Source organism: Lutra lutra, chromosome 3 (genome assembly GCF_902655055.1).
Source record: "Lutra lutra chromosome 3, mLutLut1.2, whole genome shotgun sequence".
In the NCBI taxonomy this organism is placed as follows: Eukaryota; Metazoa; Chordata; class Mammalia; order Carnivora; family Mustelidae; genus Lutra; species Lutra lutra.
Genome location: NC_062280.1, coordinates 77626042 through 77650284, shown reverse-complemented (window position 1 = coordinate 77650284; position 24243 = coordinate 77626042). Strand labels below are relative to the sequence as shown.

General features: G+C 36.2%; 1 long non-coding RNA gene across 1 annotated transcript in view; it reads right to left on the bottom strand.

Moving 5' to 3' along the window:
• The window catches only part of LOC125095816 (uncharacterized), a 65993-nt gene that overhangs the window by 34245 nt on the left and 7505 nt on the right, over positions 1–24243 (bottom strand). Inside the window, exons 2-3 of the long non-coding RNA XR_007125955.1 lie at positions 9244–9325; positions 1962–2004 (exon numbers count right to left, since the gene is read on the bottom strand). This is a non-coding gene — a long non-coding RNA (uncharacterized LOC125095816). The remainder of the gene's footprint in view (positions 1–1961; positions 2005–9243; positions 9326–24243) is intronic.

Sequence of the window (24243 nt, the reverse complement as noted above, 5' to 3'; positions counted from 1 at the left end):
TTTCTCCCCAAACAAGTGATGTTATTTTTGCATTATCACTGGGCATTGTTGGTCATTTCCTTCATAAATAATTTTAGAAAATAAATCATCTTATTTGTAAAGAACAGAAATAATTCTCTCATACAACCTTAATAAAATATTGCATATATTTAAATAACTAGAAACCTTAGTCTCTTTGATGGAGAGAAAATTTTAAATATTGCTCAGTATTATGTGGGTAAAATAACTGAATTGTATTTTTACTTTTTCAATTACATGTTTAGGCTATATAGATACATAGTTAGAAGGAATAATAGGCATTCCATGGCTTTGTCAGTAACACAGAATTTCATTTTATTTGTTTATTCTCTTATTTTTGTGTGTACTCCTTTCTGAATCGTAACTTGTAACTGAATGACCCACAGACTTTCTGAATATTCATGCATAGGATTTGAGATCTTTCTTCCCTAGAGCTTAAGCTGAAAGACATTGTTGATATATGTCCACTGTGACATATGACACACTTTTGCAGTTATTTTTAATTAGATATAAAATATTAATCCATTTGAGTTTGTGTATAGAATGTATTTGGAGGAGGAGGAGACTTGAAGAGGCATGTTGTGACAGAATTTTAATTTATTTTAAAGAGAAGTCACATTAACTCAAAGGCCAAAAAGGTCTGTCTCTAATGGCTCCCTCTGTGATCTAAAGGAGGGAATTCCCCATAACTACAACATACAGAGAAGACTAAAATCCCTTTCTGGTTTGGTTCCTCATACTAACCCAAAATAGATAAAACAACTTGTTTTCTCCTGGGCTTGAAAAGCAAGAAGCTGAACATATGACTCTTCTTCAAATCATACACTTGTGCTACTAGGGATATCACTTAGTGCCAAGTTTCAGGAAGAGAATGTAAAGCATCTAAAGAAATTATGTTCGTGGCTGGACCCCTGTCATGCAATTTCAGGTTTCCTTCTGAAAAGAGGTCTAATGCTCAAATTTAAAGAATTTGTTAAGTCTTCTCTGCTGAGACTATTAGATGACTATTATTAAGGAAAAAGAGTGACTTCCAGTAAATGGTATTTTAGAGATGCGATTATTTAGAATTCCAGCTGGTCAATACCACTGACTTCTTAAATCATCGAGTGGCATCAAGAACTTCTATTAACTTAGGCTATGCATATATTGTGAAGACTCTGTGTTCATGAGTTTGTCAGTGAACGGTGATCTACCCATTCTGATTCTTAAATGTTTTTTAATTTTTTCAGTTTGGTTCTATCAGCTAAAATGGTGGAGAGTGGGGGGAAGCAGATGACAACTGACATGAGCAATTATCATTTGGTAAGTTCAATGATGATGGTGTGTGGAAAGGCTGCTAGTACAGCCTGGAGAGAAGTGGGTCAGAGAAGCCCAGAAAGTGCCCAGAAAGTGACTTTCCCATCTTCATCTACTTAACTCCTATTCATTACTGAGATTTCAACTTCTGTGTAACTTTCCAGGGAGGCACAGACCACAGGCCCAGCAGTTACGTAGTGAGTATCTGCTGAGTACATGGAAGAGCTGTGACTCATGCTGTCCTTTGGGGCTGCACTCTCGTGAAGAAAACCCTGTGAAGAGCTTTTGCCCTTTAACTGGAAAAATGTACCAAGACTGGAGATGTTGGTTTTATTTTTTTGTTGCTGTTGCTCTACACTGCGGAGAGATCTGAGTGGCAAATGAGAGCTACAACCTTTGATGAAGTTCTGCCTATCAGAGGAATATATCAGGTCATATTGTATAAAAATAGGGATTTCAATTTCTTTTATATTTAGATATGCCATTCTACGATTGTTTCAATACCTAAACATAGTAAGGCTAAGAAGAACTTGGAAGCATATGCCAACATAGTGTTTTTACCAGTGTTTTGAGGAGTATGGCTATTTTGTATAACCAACATAGCACAGTAGTTAAAAGCATGGGTACAGAAATACGATATGACTTACTTTCTGATGACTTCAGATCCTTTCCTGAGGCCAGATTCTTTCTCTGTAAAATGAGCATAATAGTGTTACCAAATAGAGTTACTGTAATTGAGATAAGGTATGCACTTAGTACTTATTTTTAAGAACAGGAGATAGATTTTTAGCTATTCTTTGCTTTATGAAATGGCAATTATGGTTTCCTTCTCGTGTAGATTCGATTGAAAGCTAATAGTGTATATAATTCTGCACTGACTTGATTTTATGAAAGGAGAAAGAATTTCAGCATTTAATTGGGTGGCTGGAGTGGGAATGATGACCAAATAGAGTACAAACCAAGTCAGGAATGTAATGTGTAGGGAATCTCCATTAAATTCCCATTCAGAATTATTCAGGGAATCTCTAAACCATAAAGCATACAGGATCACTTCAGGGTTTAATCAGTGGAGAATTTGGGCTGACTTGTCTTTAATGAACTAGTGTAACATTCTCTAGTATTGTTCCCACATTTACCTACGATGCAGGGTGCTGGGCTACTGCTCCAGTCTTGGCACATTTTTCTAGTTAAAGGGCAAAAGCTCTTCACAGGGTTTTCTTCACGAGAGTGCAGCCCCAAAGGACAGCATGAGTCGCAGCTCTTCCATGTACTCAGCAGATACTAAGTAACTACTGGGCCTGTGGTCTGCACCTCCCTGGAAAGTTACACAGAAGCTGAAATCTCAGTAATGAATAGGAGGAGTTAAGTAGATGCAAGATGGGAAGGGTGTAGGAGAAGGACGGGGACCATACTGAGAAAACTGGACATCTGAAGACATTTCAAAGACATAAAATTTGCCATGATGTAACTATTGTTTAGAATAAATCTGATATGCTTGTAAATAAGATATCTAACCAAGAAAAAATTGGAAAGATGATGATGATAATAATAGCTCATATTCATCTGGAACCTACTATAGTAGGGCACACTGTTTTTTAGCATATTGCAATGTACCACTTCATATAATATTCATAACAACCCTAAGAGAGAAATATAATTAGTAGCCCTGTTTTACAGACGAAGTAATTTGGTCATCGTCACATAGTGAGTAAGTGGCAGAACTTTGAACGCAGGGTTCTTAATCCCAGAGCCCAACTGACCTCTGCTGCCTTCAGATTATGATGGGCTGGGCATAATTAGAATTTTAGTCTTTATCCTGTAGGCCAGGATTCTCCATGTATGTGCCCCATCCCAGACCTACTGAATCAGAAACTCTGGGGCAGGTCCAGCAATCCATGATTCCATAAGCCCTGCAGGTAAATCTGATGCTCAAGTTTAAGTTTAGGAACATTTGATATAGGTAATAAGAAATTCTGAAACATTTTTAAGCAAAGAAGTCATGATGTTTCCTGAAAGATGGTCATTCTCTTATCTACATAAAGGAAAAGTAATGGGGTTAGGTCTGATGGTTCTCTCTGGAGTGAAAAAAGAACCAAGGTTTCTCATTTTCCCCTCTGCTCCTATAAAGGGCGATACCTACTCTGTTTCACTTAACACAGAATGAAGTTAAAAATAAATGCTACTAAAAGTGGCAAGACTACAGAGTAATGCAGCTTTCTATTAGGGGACTTTGACCTGACTGCTGAATTGAAAGAGATGAAAATATCCTCTGTGATCTTATTGCAAGAAAAATGCCACTAATGAGATAGTTGTGACTTAGATAAATTTTAGTCTATTAGACTTGTTTAGTTTTATGAGCAGAAAGAGTGCACATATAATAGTTATGATTTTTTCTCATTCCCAGACCAAAGGATATTTTTCACTAGAAATAGCTGTAGTAATAAAAATTAGACATATATTTTTCCAAAATATATTCCATGGTTTTAAGAGTTACATTAAATTTTCACTCCTCTAGAAAGGGCCCAAATCTTAATATGAATAAAAATCCTATAACTCTAGCCTTTAGAAAGTCACATTCCATATGAACTGTAGAACAGAATGGTAATTTTAAATTTGACATTATTTTGTTTCTTTCAACTAAATTATATCCTTTTCATTAACTTATAGTGAAGTTTTCTTCCCCTACCAGTTTTTATATTTTAATGCTCTTTAATCTGGCTTTCAAGGATTATATTTAGGGTACTATGATTTATTTATGAAACATTAATTAATCTAGAAACTAGAAATTATGAAAATCTTTTCAAAAAACATCCATTTAAAAATTGATTAAAAAATCACCAATATGAAAATGACTAATAATGTCTGTTCTCTTGAGGATAGAAGCTAATAAATACTTGAAAATTTAATAGAGCAAACGACTAGTCTTCCCTTTAGCTTGACTTTGAAATAATCTTAAGTATTAAAAAAAGACTTAAGCTGATGCCTGCCCCCCTCCAAATTACTATAAATTAGGGTAAAGAAAGAGAGATTTCCTACATATCATATGGCCAGGATTTGACATGTTTTGATTTTTTTTTTTAATTTATGGAAGAAAATGCAGGCTTTCAAATACATGCATACAATTTTATATTAACATGCTTATGATATTTATTATGTAATAAGTCAAATACCTCTTTAAGCCAACTTAACAATTTAATGAACAAGATATGCATTCTTGTTAGCTGAAGAATACAGGGAGAAGAGACCACTCAAGGGAACTAACCCCTTGCTTCCTTCTTCCTGGAATATTTCCCTACTCTCTCCTCCTCTTACTTTCCTCACTTATTCTGACTAGTTCTTCATGACTCAACCTTAACACCATTGCCCCTTTTCCATACAACCAGGATAGATTTCTGTAAGCTCTCATATTTCTCTGTACTTCTTTGATGCATGTATAGCAATTATAATAAAAATAGTAAACATCAGTCTTCTCCAAAAGTGTAATCTCCTCTAAAAATTTAATTCCACTAGGACCGGAAGCATTTCTGACTTATTCCCCATTGTATCTTCAGCAAGTAGCAGAAGAAAGGAAGGAAGGCTCCTATAGGGTAATGGCTCCAACAGCAAAAAGAGAAATGAAGACCAGTGTTCTAAACTAAGCCCTCATATGATTAAGTATCACTGCATTTAACTACATGAGCTCAAAGCACTCTAGCTTGACCAACACCTCCATGCTTTGGTAAATTATCATATGCTTATTAATAATGAGTGAAAGGAGACAAAGTTATCTGCCATGATTCAAACTGACTAAAATATAACTTGGCGATCACAGGAATAAAGAAATGCTGAGGAAGGACACGCTGGGTATACTGACTCAGGAGAGCCATAAAAAAATCATTTGGCTGAGGGGGAAATGGCATAATTGATCTACACAATTAATGATCAAATATTTCCAAGTAGAGACCACTCTGATCTGACATACAGCTCCTAAAGGGAGTATGCCTAAGAGAAAGTAAAATGAGGATCATGAGGGATGTGTCTACACACGTGAGCCGGTTGCCCACAGGTATGCACACTGCTTTCTATTTCCCACAGCTAAGAAATCAGCTCCTGAAAGCAGTTGTTAAAAGAGTCAACTTGGGGCTCCTGGGTGGCTCAGTGGGTTAAAGCCTTTGCCTTAGCTCAGGTCACGATCTCAGGGTCCTGGGATCAAGCCCCGCATCGGGCTTTCTGCTTGGCAGGGAGCTTGCTTCCCTTCCTCTCTCTCTGCCTGACTTTCTGCCTACTTGTGATCTCTGTCTGTCAAATAAATAAATAAAATAAAAATCTTTAAAAAAAAAAAAAAGAGCCAACCTTTCACTCAGATTCTCTAGAAATCATCTTCTACTTCTAATTCATTCAACCACATGCAACAAATATTTCCGTAGAACCTACTATGTGCCAGCGGTGTTCTAAATGCTCAGGATACTTCAGTAACAAAAGAAGAAGCGGCAGATAAGAAACACCACTGTGGGCTGACAGTAGCTACTAAATATAGAATAAAGACTAAAGGATAGTAAGTACTAAAATTTATAAAATGTGATCCCTATTCTTGAAATGTTCATAATCTTGAGCGAAGGAGGTTGATACACATGAAAATGGTGACCTACCATATGAATAGCACATGACAAGTATCAAATTGCCTGGTGCGGTGATTCAAACACTTTAGATGTTGAATACATGGGATTATGTCAGTGAAGAGACCACTTTGAACTTGGGGGTGATGGAAAGCTTCATGAGGAACTGTCTTGAGTGGGCCTCCCAGCCAAGTTTCGAAAAGCAGACAAGAGGAGGAAAGGGGAAAGGTGAATGCTCTCCAGAATCTTATGTACAGAAACTGTCTTGAAAACCATGTACTGTCTATACAGATCAACTGAGCACCTGCTATGAGCTGGCTATTATAATACGCTTGGCAGAGTGTACAGTAAAAGTAAAATTCCACCCTCAGAAATTTATGGACTAGTGAGGAAGTTGTAAAAACGTGCATTAGTCACTAAAATACAAAGTAGAAAGTTCTAAGAGTCATAAATAAGAAAGGTGCTGGTGAAGTTTTATGACATTTTAGAGGAGGGAGATATTCACTTACAGCTGGTTATCCGAGAAGGCCTCATGGTAAACAGGCGGCATTCAGTGGGACCTTATGAAATAGGAAGCATGAAGGAGAACGTGATGTAATGGCAGATTTGGGAAAGAAGCCTGATAAGCAAGTGAGAGAGCTTAGAAAGCGGGAGGTTCATTTGAAGGCTTATTGCAATAATCAAGGTAGGGCGGTCTAGGTAAAGAATGGGTATTTATTGACTGGCTTTAAAATTATAACTGGCCACATCTACTTTCTAGCTCCTCTACCATCTCTTATAAATTATTTTTCTATTATTTGAACCACAAAACCATAATATAACATGAGGTTTTCCTCACTATTTAACATTAAGCATTTACCTCCTATTAGTTTTCCAATCTTCAGATACTGTCAGTTCCACATTTCATCATCAGAACTGATTAATGTTCACAATGTTTCACATTATTTTTACTATTACAACCAGATTTTTACATGTATTTCCTTAAATAGTGGTCAACACTTTTTTTTAAAAAATCTATTTTATCTTGTTTGCTGAGGTCTCTGCTTTAGCTATCTTCCCCGCCCCACTGACTTAGTATGTTATGTATTTCTATATTTCTAATGATTTATTTTATAACTGTAGTGTATGTGGTAAGTTATTACATTAATATTATTAAAATAGACAAACCTAAAATGTAAAACTCTTCTAGAATTGTATTCCAACTATCTTATGTTCTTTCTCAGACAGTGGGACTAAAGAGAATTGTAATGCCTGATTTTTTTTCTGAGGTCAACTTCAGGAAGTTAAGGATGTACTTGAAATAGTATAGTTTTCCACACATATTTTCTCTATGAAAGGGTCTGGATGTGTGCTACATGAATAGTGGTATGAGGATGGCCTTGGCCATGTGTGAAGGCAGTGATTTCTTGGCAGTGCACTAAAGCCTTTACTAGTCTCAATAAATTATGTCCCAATCTGTCTATGTCCACAGTGGTAGGATATCTGATACCTAGAGCCAAAGGAAGAGGGCTTGGGTATGGGCTGAGTGGAGGTTTGGAGGGGGAGAGAGGAGCTTACTACCTGTGTCCCCTCTGCCTCCTCAAGGGACCCGACTATGCACAAGAGCCCTAGAAAAGCTAAGAGAAGAATGAGTGGAGGAAAGCATAGGTTTCTGTCTATGCATTGTTTAATTTAAAAAAATATGTTGATTACCTACTTTGTGCTGGGGATGCGGTAGGAGTTAAACTTCTGCCATGAACTTTGACTGCTTTTAGTTTATAATTTAGTGGGGGTGACAAACATGAAATGCATCCTTATGAGTTATCACATCATTACAGTTGTGATAAATGCTTCAAGGTGAAAATGCAGAGTGCTCTGAAGGATGGCTAGAGTGTTGCACTGTGGAAGCACCCATCCCCAGAACAGAAGAAAAGAGAGCTAATTGTGCTTGAAGCATAACACTAACTACAAGAATAAATTATAAAATTCTCCATTCTTGAGGCAATGGTGGTATAGATGATATCACAACAATGGCAAGGCATTTAGAAAACTTCAGCCTCATGATAAATTATGCATAAAATTTTGTTATTGCAAAAATGACAAGGAATCCCTGGAACCCCCCTCCATCTTTTAATAATACATATTCCTCATAAAAACAAGGAAATCTCAACTGAAATCTTATGCACCTGTGTGGCTAGTCAATTATTCACAAAGCATCATGGATCTGATATATATTTTTTCTACCTAATTCTGTTAGACAGTCAATTTGTAATGCTAAACAAAATGTGCACAGGAAACTTAAATATAGCATTTCAGATATTCTCTGCACATTCATTTATTTGTTTACTGTGGGATATTTACTAAAATCAGATGTGCACACCCATCATCTGAGCACATGTCCATCTGTCATCTAAAATTGCCAATAAATATATTGCTTAAATAGTAACAGTTAAGAATAGAGACTCTCATAACAAGAGAACTAAGAGTAGATCATATAAATGATCACAGAGCCACATAAAGATAACCACCACACAGGCCACAAAAAGACAGAATAACATAAGCTGTCCTTGACAATTCCTTCATGTGTTCCATTTCTAAGGGTTCCTGAGGTAACTTTTATTGTATAAATTATTTTCAAATAAATGAGAAAAGGAGGAGTTAGTAAATATAACCCACTGGCAGTAACTGAATCCTAGAGATTAAAACCCAGACTTTATGAGTCCCTCTCTCTCACCTCTTGAAAGTGGAGGCTACTTTTGTCTTTACGCAACATATTCATTAAGATTCTTTAGTTGCATTTACTAAAAAGTTGAACCTGGATATATCACTCTCGCTGGCATTTTTGAATTCCAAGCATCTCTAGCTGATAGTCCTTTCCTGGGTTATAGTGTGCTTTTGACTTAGAAAAGAAACTCTTCTTGTCTGAATGAAGTTCTCTCAGATAAGTGTAGAAGGAACAGATTTTGAAACTTCCCTGTTTTTACTAAACCTGCCATTACAATCAGAAAATGAAAAAAACAAAAACAAAAAACAAACAAACAAACAAAAAAAAGGAGCAAGAAACTCTTTCTCAAAAGTATCTGCTATCCAGTGAATCTCCAGACAGAAGTAAATGTGCTCCTGGCTTTGCATTGTAAGAAAAATAAAGCAAAGGAGGAAATAACTCATTTTCCATTAAAATAAAAATATTCCTGTTTTACTAAACCCTTTCTATTGTCACCAAAAATTACAATAATACACAACATATGTACAGTCTGCTTTTCAGACTATAAAGATTTAAACTACTGTATATTGTGCCAGTTCTTTTCTGAGAGGGCTGGAATTGGTTATGTACCCACCCTACAAGCGTACCCACCTTTCAAGTTGTTAGAGCATGAATCCCCATCTTCTTTGTAGGAGTAAAGGCTTCTGAACTGATGATATTGGAACTCATGAGACTAAAAAAATAATTAAGTTAAGTAATTACTTATTTAAACAAAGAAAGTAGGTTAAAACCTACTTGAAAGTCATAAAAAACATACACATATATCTTAACATATTAATTTAAGAAATATACCCACTCATTTGCTGAAGTTCAAATGTAGGGCCAAGATTATTTCTTCAGTATAGGGCTACTATCTGGAGCCCAGCATTGATTGTTTGCACAAAAAAATTCAGAAACATCTTCAAGTACTATTTTACTTTGTTTGTTTTGCATATATTTTGTTTGTTTATTTGTGAAATAAGAACTTAAAGACAGGGGCGCCTGGGTGGCTCAGTGGGTTAAGCCTCTGCCTTCAGTTTGGGTCATGATCTCGGGGTCCTGGGATCAAGCCCCACATCGGGCTCTCTGCTCAGTGGGGAGCCAGCTTCCCCCCCATCTCTGCCTGCCTCTCTGCCCACTTGTGATCTCTCTCTGTCAAATAAACAAATAAATAAATAGTCTTAAAAAAAAAGAACTTAAAGACATAGATGAACAATTTAAAGCAAAATCTAAGTTTTTTTTTACTTTTCCCCAATCTCTTCTGTTTTCTTACCTGTAATTAATCTGATAGCAGTGCTAAAGAAATTTTCAAAACTTTCCAAAGCATTAAATTTAATGTTCACAGAAATAAAAACTCTTTATAATTACATTGTTTATTTACTATTTAATTAAATGTTATAGTTAACAAAATGAAAAACAAGTGGCATAAACAAGTTTAAGAATAAACACAAGTGATTCATGTTAAGAATAAAAGGGTATGTGCTTATTCTTTTTTTTTTTTTTAAGATTTTATTTATTTATTTGACAGACAGAGATCATAGGCAGAGAGGCAGGCAGAGAGAGAGAGGGAAGGAAGCAGGCTCCCCGCAAAGCAGAGAGCCCGATGCAGGGCTCGAGCCCAGGACCCTGAGATCATGACCTGAGCTGAAGGTAGAGGCTTTAACCCACTGAGCTACCCAGGTGCCCCTGTGCTTATTCTTATGAAGAATCTATTTTGGATCATATAGTCCAATAATTCTACTGTTGGGTACTTACCTAAAGAAAACAAAAGCACTAATTCAAAAAAATATACATGCACCCCTGTATTTATTACAGCATTATCTACAGTAGTCAGGATATGGAAGCAACCCAAATATCCATCTATAGTAAATGGATAAAGAAGATGTGGGGGATACACACACACACACACACACACACACACACACACACACACACAGGAATATTATTCAGCCACAAAAAGGTGAAGTCTTGTCATTTGTGACAACATGAATGGACCTAGTGGATAGTATGCAAAGTGACATAATTCAGAGTGACAAAGACAAATACCACATGATTTCACTTATATGTGGGATCTAAAAAACAAAACAAAAAGAAATAGACTAAAAAATGTGGAGAACTGATGGTTTCCAGAAGGAAGGTGGATGAGGGATGGGCAAAATAGGTGAAAGGCATTAAGTAGGACAAACTTCTCATTTTAAAATAAGTAAGTCACAGAGATGAGAAATAAACAGCATATGGAATATAGTCAATAATGTTATAATAAGTTTGTATGATGACAGAACATGACTAGTGGTGAGCACTGAGTAATGTATAGAATTGCTGAATCAATTTGTTATACACCTGAAATGAATAGAACATTATATATTATGTTATACTATACTTTAGTAATTAGTATTCTTTTAGAGTCTATTTTCAGTAGTCTCTGGGTACCACTGGGCAGAAGGGACAGACAGTAAGTCCAGCAAAGTGGTTAAGTAGAGGGTATACTGAGAGAATATCCATGGTAATTGTTATATTACAGGTACTTCTCAAGAGTTGTTATGGTATATAAATGAGGATTAAATTTATTTAAATCATTTGATATTTCTATGTTGAATGCAAGTTTTTAAAACAGAACATCTCAGGACTACTGCTTGGCATGACCCAATTCTCCTACTCATATAAAGAGAAGCAGCCTGGCCTGTGTGGTATTACTTTAAAAGCTCCAGGATACTTTGCCTTCCACACAAACACATTCCTTGGCTACTATTAATACCTGTCAGTTTTCTACCTCAGGATCTATATTAATTTATGCCAGTGGTTCTCAAAATTTAAGGGGCATAAGAATTGTAGAATGAACCTTTAAAATGCTGAACAGAGGCTTTGATTGAAGATTCTGACCCTGTAATAACAGGGGGAAGCTCAGGAATCTTTTTTTTCCCTTCTCATTTTTTAAAATCATTTTTATTAACATATATTATTTGCCCCAGGGGTACAGGTCTGTGAATCATCAGGCTTACACATTTCATAGCACTCACCATAGCACATACTTTCCCCAATGTAGGAATCTGCTTTTTTAACAAGAATATCCTATAATCCAAACATTGTTTTTAGACACTAATTTGACAAAACTTTGAACACTATTCAAAATATCATCATCAAGGACCATGCCATCTTTCTTTTGATTCCAGCCATTCTGGACTACTTTCAGTTCTGGCACAGATTTATCTCTCCTCAAAACCCTTGTATAAACAGTTCCCTTTCCAGAAAAGATTTTCCTGTACTTTATGGAACAACTTCAACTTTGATCATTTCCCCAGGGGAATTCCTGCCTCTGCAGACTAGGTTATCAATCCTTGCCATATACTCCGTTATATCCTTTACCCCTCCTTGTCAAGCATGTACTACTCATGTTCATGTCTTTCACTTCCCACTTGCCCACCTCCAAATCATGAGCTCCATGAAGGAAGAAACCATGTTTGCTTTGGTCACCATTATATGCCCAACATTTCTCAAGGTGATGGGCAAAGTGGCCATTCAGCACTACTACAAGAGTAGTAGTTTAAAAAAAAAAAAAGAATGTCAATATGCATATCTCTTCATGAAAGGCAATATTACCTGCCTTTCCTCAGTTAGCTGCCATTTAGATCCATTTTTAAGAATAGGGTTTAATAACGTTGTAAAATGGAAAGCAAGAGATCCAGACAGCTCATACTCTGGGCCCCTGACCATGAATGTTACCACCACAACTCTGGGTATGGAGGGAAATGCAAGAAAAGGAGAGCAGAGTCAGCTGTTATGGACAGAAAAAGGACTCATCAAAGTGAACAAGCAAGCCATGTTCACAGGCAACAAAAATGCGTCTGAGCCCTGGGGTAGCTCTGCACCTGCATGGAGGCCAAGGGGACCTCCTACATGCCTGCAGGTGGTGACCTGGAAAGGAGACTTGCTTAGTCTTAAAGCTTTTCCATAAGGGTTTCCATTATTTCCACAGATAGCCTTGATGCTTCCCTGTTGCCATGAATAAAGGTGTTGGTGTCTTTGTAAAAAAAAAAAAAAAAAAAAAAAAAAAAAAAGCGAAAGGAAGAAAGGAAGGAAGGAAGAATAGGGTTTAATAGGAAAAAGAAAAAGGATATTTATTTTGCGAAAGAAACAGGAAGGCATGAAATTTAAAATGGCTCACTCTTTAATTTGCTCTAGAAGTGGCTTGAAATCAAATAATACTGCCCGTGTTGAGCTGGGGTGTAAAAAAATTTTCCATTCAATGCTCATCTATGGTCTGCAAATTGTTCACTGATGGCTACTTATTCTTTTCAGCACAAGTTCTTACTGTTAAGAATTATACACTAATGATATCAAGGGTGAGGCTCATGAAACTGCTGCTGAAGTTCTTGAGAAAGAATTCAAGAGAGAAACCGGATGGTTAATTACATGTTAATTCACTAAGTGGTCCTCTACTATTAGATTTTGAGGTATTCAATTGTTTCTATTTAGCATGATCTCTCAGTAACAAAAAAACCAGAAAAATTATTTAATTGATTTTTATTCATAAAGCCCTCCATCTAATATATAATAAGTAAACCCTGATTGTTAGACAAAATGAATAAAACAAAGTTTCTGTCTAAAATGTTTTTAATTTGGCTGGTGATTCTATCAGCAACCAAGCTGAATAGTAAAAAGAAGAAAGAATAATAAAAAGTGAGAATAGGTTGGGCACCTGGGTAGCTCATTGCTAGGTATCCAACTCTATTTTGGGTCAGGTCATGATCTCAGGGTTGTAAGATACAGAGCCCTACATAGGGTTCCATGCTGGGCATGGAGCCCACTTAAGATTCTCTCTCTCCCTCTGACCCTCCCACACCAATTCGCACTCACAGGTGCTCACTCACCCTATCAAAAAAAAAAAAAAAAAAAAAAAAAGAGGATGCCTGGGTGGCTCAGTTGGTTAAGCATCTGCCTTCTAGGTTCCTGGGATCCGGTCCCACATCAGGCTCCCTGCTCAGTGGGGAGTCTGCTTCTCCCCCTCCCTCTACCCCACCTTTCTGCTCATCTTCTCTCTCTCATTCACTCTCTCTCAAATAAATAAAATCTTTAAAAAAAATGAGACTAGGTTAAGGGAACCTAGAGACATCATCATGTGTAATAACATTTGCATTACAGGGATCCCAGAATAAAAGTGAGCAAAGGGGGCAGAAAATTTATTTGAAGAAATAAGAGCTGAAAAAGAAATAATAGCTAAAAACTCCCTAAATCTGGAGAGGGAGACATCCAGATCCAGGAGATACAGAGAGCCCCCAACAAAATCAATCTGAGAAGATCTACATCAAGACATATAATAATTAAAATGGTAACAAGTAGTGATGAGAATTTAAAAAGCAGCAGGAGAAAAGAAAACAATTACTTATAAAGGAAACCCCTTAAGGCTATCAGCTGATTTTTCAGCAGAAACCTTGTGGGTCAGAAGGCAGTAGCATAATATACTCAAAGTGCTGAAAGGAAAAAACAAACAAACCAAAAAAAAAAAAACAAAAAAACAAAAAAACAAAAAAACAAACCAAAAAACAAAAAACCTGTAACCAAGGATACTCTATCTAGTAAGACTATCATTTAGAATAGAAGGAGAGGTAAAGGGTTTCCTACACAAACAAAAGTTAAAGGAATTCATCACCACTAAATCAGACTTATAAGAAATGTAAAAGGGAATTCTCTGACTGGAAAAAAAGACCATAATCAAGAGTGAGAAAATTAGAAAGGAAAAAATTTCACAGACAAATATAAACATCATAAAAGTGGTAGATTAATCACTTATAAAACCAGTATAGAGGTTAAAGCAAAAAGCAGTAAAATCAATTACATCTATAAAAATCTGTCAAAGGACTCATAAAATAAAAGGTTGTAAAGTATGACATCATGCATATAAAAGGTATGTGGCATAGAGTAAAATTTAGTGCTTTTAAAATGGGTTCTAAGAATACACTTAACTAGATGAGCACTGAGAAATGTATAGAATTACTGAATCTTATATTGTACAACTGAAGCTAACAACACTGTATGTTAAGTATTCTTGGAAAAAAAATAGTTTAAAATATTTTCTAAGACGTGCCTGTGTAACTCAGTTGGTTAAGCATGTGCCTTCAGCTCAGGTAATTATCACAGGGTCCTGGGTAGAGGCCCTGTGATTCTGGGCTTACGGGGCTTTCTGCTCAGCAGAGAGCCTGCTACTCCCTCTCCCTTTGCCTGCCACTCTGCCAACTTGTACTCTCTGTCAAATGAATAAATAAAATCTTAAAAAAATTTTTAAATTAAAATTTTAAAAAAATTCATTCTTTTACCAAAACAAGCAAACCCCCTCAAAAAACAAAAGTACAGAACAAACAAACAAACCTACATACCTGTGAAGCAAATAATGAGATATAATGATTATACAATAATAAACATCTGTTATGTACCTGTGAAATTCAGTTTATCTACACTGGATTCACTCATGTGTTTGAATGTAATTTGGGGGCAGACTAATTCAGGCTGATCTAGGCTGGGTCAATTTAACCCTGCTTCCTGTGTCTCTTGTCCTTATTGTGGGACCAACAGGAGGCTAGTCTGGATCTCCTATTTTATGGCAGTGGCTGAAGCACAGGAGAGTAAATCCAATCTCTAAAGTGCTTCTTCAAGTCTCTGTTTGCATTGCATGTACTGGTATCTCATTTGGCCAAAGCCAGTCACATGCCTGAACTCAGAATCAAGAGACAAGGAAAATATTTCATTTCTTGATAGAAAACTGTAAAACCACATAGAAAAGGGTGTAGATACAAGGAAGAGAAGAAGATTCAAGACAATTAACTCAATCTACTATAGTAATTTATACAAGGAAGCAGAAGCTTAGGATCCAGTAAGAAACTCTGAGGAGTATCAGGATTAAGAAAATCAAATTTATTTACTTTGTACCCTATTTTTAGCACAATTCTAGGGACTTATTTTTAAACTTCAGCAAGTCAATGTGCTTGCTTAAACCTTACTAATTGGTCAAATTTAAGATCTATCTGAAGAATCGAGAATTCCCCATAAACCCTTGAATCTAAATTTGCTCAATGTTAGAAAAACATCAAGTAACAAGACTTTTAATAGCATGGGATAAAAGCTGTGGGGAAGAAAAAGTGTCTTAATGCTATTTTAAAGCTACTACGTATCAGAATACCACGAGAAGGATGCTCTGAATTATGTTTCCACTCTTTATTAAGATGCTTTGTGTAATTAGTAGTGTTTCTATCAGAATAAATAGTAATTTGAAATTCATCCAAATTAAAAGCCCAAATGAAACAGGAACGTTAGTGATGAATAGAATGTTAAAAGAGTCAAAATTCTCTAGGGTGGATATGTCTGTATAAGTCAGAACAGTTTAAATCAACTCTGTAGAATCCATGTGGAGTAAAGCAGAATAAAAAGGAAGTTTTTGGGAGGAGGAACCAGGAATCCACACAGACTTCTAGCCAAAAGAAAAATTCACTTCCAGTTTTCTGAAAACTCTAAAAATCAGACTAAATTCTACATATGCCATTATGAACTCTACACTGGCATCTTAAAAAACAAGACAGCAAATATAGTAAAATAAGTCATTATTCATCTTTTATTACATAGTATCTTATAGTTCCAATAAAGGTGGATGCTACAAAATGGAAAGAATGGGCGCCTGGGTGGCTCAGTCCTTATGTGTCTGCCTTCAGCTCAGGTCATGATCCCAGGATCCTGGGTTCAAGCCCCATATTGAGCCCCGCACTGGGCTCCCTGCTCAGCGGGAAGCCTGCTTCTCCCACTCTCCCTGCTTGCGTTCCCTCTCTCACTGTGTCTCTCTGTCAAAATAAATAAAATCTTTGAAAAAAAAAATGGAAAGAGTAACTTCTTCATTTAATATTATAATATAGGACTATAAATATAATATTCTACAGGCAAAGTTGTGAAAGCATTTCCAATATCATTTACCAGGACTAGGGCACATCATCTGGATCTATGTTACTATGCCACCAGCACCATCTTGTTTCAGTGCCTGTTGGTCATAGAACAATGATTTGGCAAGCCCATGCACAGCCACACTGCATCTAGGTAATGATGACTAGTCTGTGATATTCAAAATTACTTATAATGCCTAGGAGAAAGTCAACATGGCAGTTCTGGCCTGTGCCTACCATAGAAACAATCATGAGCTTGAGATAATATAAGTAAGTGTAGATATTAAGAACTTCTCATCTCCTACAAAACGGAGAAGATTCTGATGTAGTGGGAAGAGCTATGACCTACAAAAAAACTAAAAACCAAAACAAAAAAACCTCTTATGCAAAAATTAAGCTCTAAGATTACCTCATACTATGTGTAAAACAAGTAAAATTTAAAAACTTCTAGGAGAAAACACAGATACACTCTTTGTGACCTTTGGTTAATCAAAGATTTCTTAGATAGGGTAACAAGTTGGACTTAATGAAAATTTAAAACTACTCTTAAAAGGACACTGTCAGGAAAAGAAGCCAAAGTCTGTTAGCCAAACATCTACCTCTTAAAATAATTTATTCAAAATATATAAAGAATTCTTATAATTCAATAAAGAGAAACATCAAAATTTTTTTAAAAATTGACAAAAGATTTTAACAGACACTTCACAAAAGAAAAAATACAGGTCGCAAAAGAAACACGTTAAGATTTGTCAACATCATTGAGATGCTGTAGCTAAAAGCACAATGAGAAATTATACAACATCTACTATATTAGCTAAAATTAATAAACTTGAAATGCCAAGTGTTGGCAAGGATGCAGATTGACCAAACACTTACACATTGTGGTGGGAATACAAAATGATACGGCAACTTAAGAAAACAGTTTACCAGTTCCTTATAGAAGTCAATATATACCCATCATATAATCAAGCAATTCCATGTCTACATGTTTATTAAAAATAAAAGAAAACATCTGTTCAAAGACCTGTATAAGAATGTTCATAACACTTTTTTTTTCATAATAGCCCCCAAATAACCCAGATGTATATTAATTGGTAAAGAGATAAATTGTAGTATATTTACAAAATGTAATATTACCCAGCACTAGGAAGAACAAACTACCTCTACATGCACCAACACAGATGAATGTTGCAACGATTATGTTCAGTGACAAGCTAGTGACAAAAGGCTACATTCTTTAAGATTTTACTTGTATGATGATCTCGGGATAGAGAAGAGATCAGATGTTGCTACTGATGGGGATGGGGGAGGAAACTTACTACAAAGGACCTTGAGAGAACTTTATAGGACGATGGGAAATGTTATGTAGTTCAGTTGTGGTTGTAGTCCCATAACTGTTTACATTTGCCAAAACTTATCAAACTGAACATGAGAATTTTATTGTGTATAAATTAATCTTAATAAATCTGGCCTTAAAAAAATAAAAGAAAGAAAGAAGCAAGGGCAGCTTCAACCAGGATGAGAGAGGAAATGGGAAGGAGTGAAGGAGTAGTTGGACAGTTAGTGAAGATGGTGCCATAGGAGGCTCCTGAACTCCCTTCCTCTCCATGGACATAGCAGATGTACAGCTGCACACAGAGCAGTTACCCATGAGAGAAATTCAGAAACTAGCTAAGCAACTCCTATATGTCCATGAATGAGAAAACACCAACAGTGAAATGGGAGGGAAAGACTGACACACTCTTGCCCTAAACCCCCAACCCCGATACAGGACCATACAATTGGGAGAGAACTCCCAATGGCCTCCTTCTCTCTGTGGAGCAAAGCGTTTGGATTTAACTCTTAGTGACTCCAACTTTTAAGACTTCCGTCAGAGGGATGAGGTCCCAAAACCTTAGCTCTGAAAACCAACAAGGCTTTCATCCACAAGAGCCACAAAACCATAGCAAACAAAGGGGCAGTTGTTAATGGGCATGTAAGCCCTCACTATGGCTATTCTCCCAGGGCCCAGCACAGAGGAAACAGTGAAAATCACCCATCTCCCAGGCTTTCCCTGAAAGAGGCCCATATGTATAATTTGAAAGCTGCTTCTTGCTTCTAATTTAGTGTACATCTAGGAACTGGTTATGATCCTGCCATGAAACCAGGGAAGCTAGTGGACACATCCATCTCCATCTACCTGTAGCCTGCTCCAAGTTATCACTACCCAGGAATAAAACTTGTATATACAAGTTTTCACCCCAGATTTTGCAGCTACTATCCAAGAGACAGGTTCCCAGATCACCTGATTCTGATAGCCAATGAAGCTTCCATATATGTGGAACACTAGTTCCACATGTAGGTAAGCTCATCAACACTGGTCTTGGCAATTATTTTTTGGATATAACACCAAAAGCAAAGGCAACAAAAGCAAAAACAAACAAGTGGGACTAAATCAAACTAAAAAGCTTCTGCTCATGAAAGGAAACCAACAACAAAATAAAAAGGCAACTTAAGGAGTGGAAGAAAATATTTGGAAACCACATATCCAAAAGGGGTCAATGTCCAGAATATACAATATACTTACATAATTCAATAGCAAAAAACCCAGGAATAACTCAATAAAAAATGGTCAAAGGACCTGAAGAAACATTTTTCCAAAGAAGACATACAAATAACCAAAACGGGGGTACCCGGGTGGCTCAGTGGGTTGGAGCCTCTGCCTTTGGGTGGTGATCCCAGGGTTCTGGGATCAAGCCCTGCATGCATCAGGCTCTCTGCTTGGCGGGGAGCCTGCTTCCTCCTCTCTCTCTCTGCCTGCATCTCTGTCTGTCAAATAGATAAATGGAATCTTAAAAAAAAAAAACAAAAAACAAATAACCAAAAGGTACATGAAAAGGTGTCCAACATTATAAATCATGAGGGAAATGCAAATCCAAACCACAATGAGATATCATTTTATACCTATTAGGATAGCCATTATAAAATGATAAGAGATAACAAATGCTCTCAAGGATGTGGAGGAAAAAGAACCCTTGTACACTGTTGGTAGGAACAGAAACTGATACAACCACAATGGAAACAGTATGGAGGCTCCCCAGAAAATTAAAAATAGAACTACTATATGATCCATCCATCCCACTTCTGGGTAAATATCCAAAGGAAATCATTACCTCAAAGAGATATGAACTCTCATGTTCAATGCAAGCATTATATACAATAGTTAAGGTGTGGAAACAATTCCAGTGTTTATCAGCAGATAAATGGATAAGGCAAATCTGGTACATGTATAAAATACAGAATTAATCAGCCTGAAAAAAAAATTCCACCATTTGCGACAACACGGATGGACCTGGAGGACATTATGCTGAGCAAAATAAGCAAGAAAGAGAAAGACAAACACTGCATGGTTTCACTTATATGTGGAATCTTAAACAAACAAACCACACACACACTAAAAACTGAAAAAACAAACATAAAAGCATAGAGTAGAAAAGTGGTTGCCAGGGTGTCAGGACCTGGGAGGTGGGGTGAGGTAGTGGGTGGGGAATAGGGAGAGGCTGGTGAAAGGCTAGAGATTTTAGGATAGGAGCCAAAAAAGTTTATATTATACAAATTTTAAGGAAACTGAGGACCTGGTGGGTAATTATGAGTACACTGGAAAGGGCAGGGGATAGCAGGTTGTGGGAATATAGGAGGGAGGAACATTCTATGCAAAGGGCAATTTGTTTAAAAACCCAGACATAAATGGTGCCACAAAGAATTCTCTGCATTATTATTGTTGAGGATGGCTTGAACACATAGAATTTTGCAAAGGGTGAAGCTGTAGAGGCAAATAGGGTCCAGGTTAAGTTGGGCTTTGTAAAGCATCCTAGGGGATTTTAAGCTTTCTCCTTAGAATGATGGGAGTCATTAAAAGATTTTAAACTAGGAATGATCCATTCTAATTCATGTTTCAGGAAAACTTCATTGGCTTCAGTATGGAGGACTACAGAAAGTAGTGGCTAAATTAATGGAAGGGACCAAGAGTTCTATTGTAGTGGGATGGAGAAAAGTGAAGAATTCCACAAACTCTTGTAAGCATATAAAATCCAGGGATTGATTAGACATGAATAGAATGGTAATAGGTGAGAATTATGCCCATATTTCTGACTTAGGCAACTTGATGGATGATAATTACAATTATTAAGGCTAAGAAATATTGGAGAGGGAGCATGTTGGAAGGGAAGATGATGGATACATTTTATTATTACCATTATTGTTATTATTTAGTCATGTCATGAGAATGTTAGTGATATGCTCTATCCAGTCCTTTTTTAAAATGTCAATGTTTCTGATCTTCAGAACTATAATTCTTATAATGTTAAAAACCTTTAAGCTTCTTACTTTACAAATTATTTTCTTTCTAAAATCTATTGGCACATTTTTACTATCAGAAATGGATACAAAGGACACTGGAAGCAAAAGCTGCTATTTGCAAAAATGGTGGTTAAAGAGTTATATTTTCTTCCTTCTCCTTTTTGTACTCATGAAAGAAATTAGCCACATATCTGAGTTTTAGGAATAATCAAGTTTTATCTTTTTGTGAAGTTGCCCTCCTTTTTCCTTACCCAATTTCAATATGACTTTATTTCCTTTCTACATAGCTTTGTGATTATAATTATCTGTTTATATTCATATTATTACTAGTACCACATCTCCTTCTACCTTGAAGTCAGAGATTCTGCTCAGTTATTTGGAAGTACCCATGTACCTTGGAAAATCCTATGAAGTATGCCTTTAGTCAGTAATTGCCAAATGACTAAAGAGTCTGTATCCTGAACTTGCTCATCTAATAATTTGGTTTCAAAAGTCATTCTATTTTTTAATATCTTTTCTCAAATCTTTCATCAATAATATTAAAACAGATGATGAAGTCTTACTCTAAATAATGTGGGGGTCGGTGGTAAGGGGGTGTGAAATTGGTGAAGGAGGTCAAAATGTACAAACTTCCAGTTATAAAATAAATAATGGGTATGTAATGTACAGCATATTTAAAAAGTAATAAAAAAGAGTTACATAAAGAAAATTCTTCCATAAAAATTAATCTTTAATCTGTTTGACATTATTCCCTTTATTTTTAAAATATCTATTTAACCTTAGTTCTTATAAAAATGTATGAGAAAAGATCCTTTATCCTTCAAAATGTTTAGTCGCCAGACTTTAGAACACTTAAACTATCGTTGTCTAGGGTGTGAAAGAATGAGTGCCTTTTCTGAGTGGTAAAACCACAATAGTTGCAAAAGTACCACCAAACACATAAACAGTAAAAACCAAAATGGATGGCTTCCCTCAACTGTCACAGATTGGTTGCAACAGTTAATGTGCTCAGGTGAAGCCACGAATGTTACCAGAACTAGATAAGAATGTTGTAATCAGAACTTGAATTGTGTTTTGGAATTGGCAGTAAGGTGACTTGTGGTATGGTTCAAGCTGATTGGTTTTAGGCTTATTGCCTTCTACCCTCCCTGATAACTGAAAGATTCTTGGTGTTTTTCTTTTCTTTTCTTTTTAATTTATGCTATCTGGTTAAGAAAACAGTGCTTTGTGATTTGGGTTTCAGTAAAGGATTTAGTCTATTAATATATATTAGTCTATTATATATATTAGTCTATTAATATATACGCTATCTGAAAAAAGTCCATATCCCCTATATCAAATGAAAGATATAAAAAAACAAAAGGAAGGAAACTGAAAATATGTGTTTACCTTAAGTCACTACTGAATCCGATATAGTAGAGGGAATGGTTATAGTATCAGCAAAAACATTATTATCAGATCAAGGCTCACCTGTCAGTAAGGCAGAGTTCTTTACTCATGGAGTCATAGTGTTTGAGGAAAAAATAAAATACATTCTAGAACTATTATCCATCAATGTTTGTTTTAGAGGGGTAAGGTAATTTGGAACTAAGAACCTACAGGCAAAATTTGTTATAAAGTATCAAACACCCTGCTTGTTTGAAAGCATCTTTTTTCAGTATCATACATTTTTATCTCTAGTTTATATGCCTTTGAATAGAAAATAACAAGTATCACCTGACCATATTATGGCAATTCTGAACATGGTCATTTGGTATATGTACTGTATATACATATATGAAAAGCATACCAGAGCAAAACTTAATCCACACCTTGAATCTCTAATAATTCCAAATTTGGTCCTTTTCCAAAGCCTACAGGTCTTCTTTTATAAAAACTGAGTGGCTTGCCAACATTTCATATATTGGGGTTTTCATAAAATTGGATGTATCCACCAGTAAGTTTTCTGTATTTGAGTGATTATTTATTATAAACATGTGATTCAAGAGAGTTAGCCGACAAACAGAAATAAATTCCTTGGGGCACCTGGGTGGCTCAGTGGGTTAAGCCTCTGCCTTCGGCTCAGGTCATGATCTCAGGGTCCTGGGATCGAGCCCCACATCAGGCTCTCTCCTCAGCAGGGAGCCAGCTTCCCCCTACCCGCCTCTCTGCCTACTTGTGATCTCTGTCTGTCAAGTAAATAAATAAATCTAAAAAAAAGAAAGAGAGAAAGAAAGAAAGAAAGAAATTTCTTGCCTTTCAAATTTTACAGAAGCAGGTGGGCTATGAAGTTAACCAGGGAGGGACAAAGAACTGGCCAATGAGCAGAAACTGTTCTCCTCAATGGCAACACTCAACAAAAGTAAGAAGGGCGTGGGAAATTTACTATTTCGCAAAATAAATTTGGTATTTATCTACATTTGGTTTGGTTCTCTATGAAGTAGAGAATGTGTATCAATTATTTTCCCATACCATCAATTATTCTTTGATAAGTAAAAATCCAGATTTCTGAATATATGAAGTTTTGAAATGGCTCTATACCCAGAAAAATGAATTCTTTGGTATTTAAATGAACACTGAAAATATAAAAATACTGATTAGTAATTAATATAAAAACATGATTATAGGGAAGAACAAGACCAAACTGACAGTTTACCAAATGGGATAAAAGAATTATTTGACTGTCATATCTGAATATACCAGAGAGTTAGTGCAAAAAGAATGAATTTCCGGGTAACTGTTACAAGTGAAGAAGACAAGAAAAAAAGTGAAGAGAAGGAGACAGTGAAAGCCACACATTAGGGCAGCTGCACGATCTGAGGAACTTTGCCACTACTTTGTGTCCGATTCAACATCTCCTTAAGGTACAAAGAGCTTTTACCACAAATGTGATTATGCACTGACAAAAAAGTCCACTATAGGACTTATATGTACGTGATAGCAAAGAAAAGGCAAACCTTTCAGGATGTGAAGAGTGATCTCAAAACTCAGCCACTCATTCTCAAGAGGTCTGGAGAGTCTACATTGAACTGTAACTTGACTTTAACTGGGTTCAAACATTTTGCATCTTTTGAAAGTCTTTGTTCAACTAAAATCTTTTACAAAATATCTGAAGCAAGTAAAAATGGAACTCCTTTGGTTTTGGGTGAGGAGGTGGGATTGGCAGCCTCTAATCCTATCCACTAGCAGCCTCTTTCCCTTTTTTCCTATGTGGTAGCTCTCCAGGGTAATCCCGTGGAATCACTGTGGCTGAAACATTTAAGAAGCAATTGAGATATTTCAATCATATATATGGGAAATACTTTCTGTTCAAATTAGACCTACTGTTAGTTGATTCCCCAGATCCCTGGCAAAAAGACAAGGCTTGACAATTGTC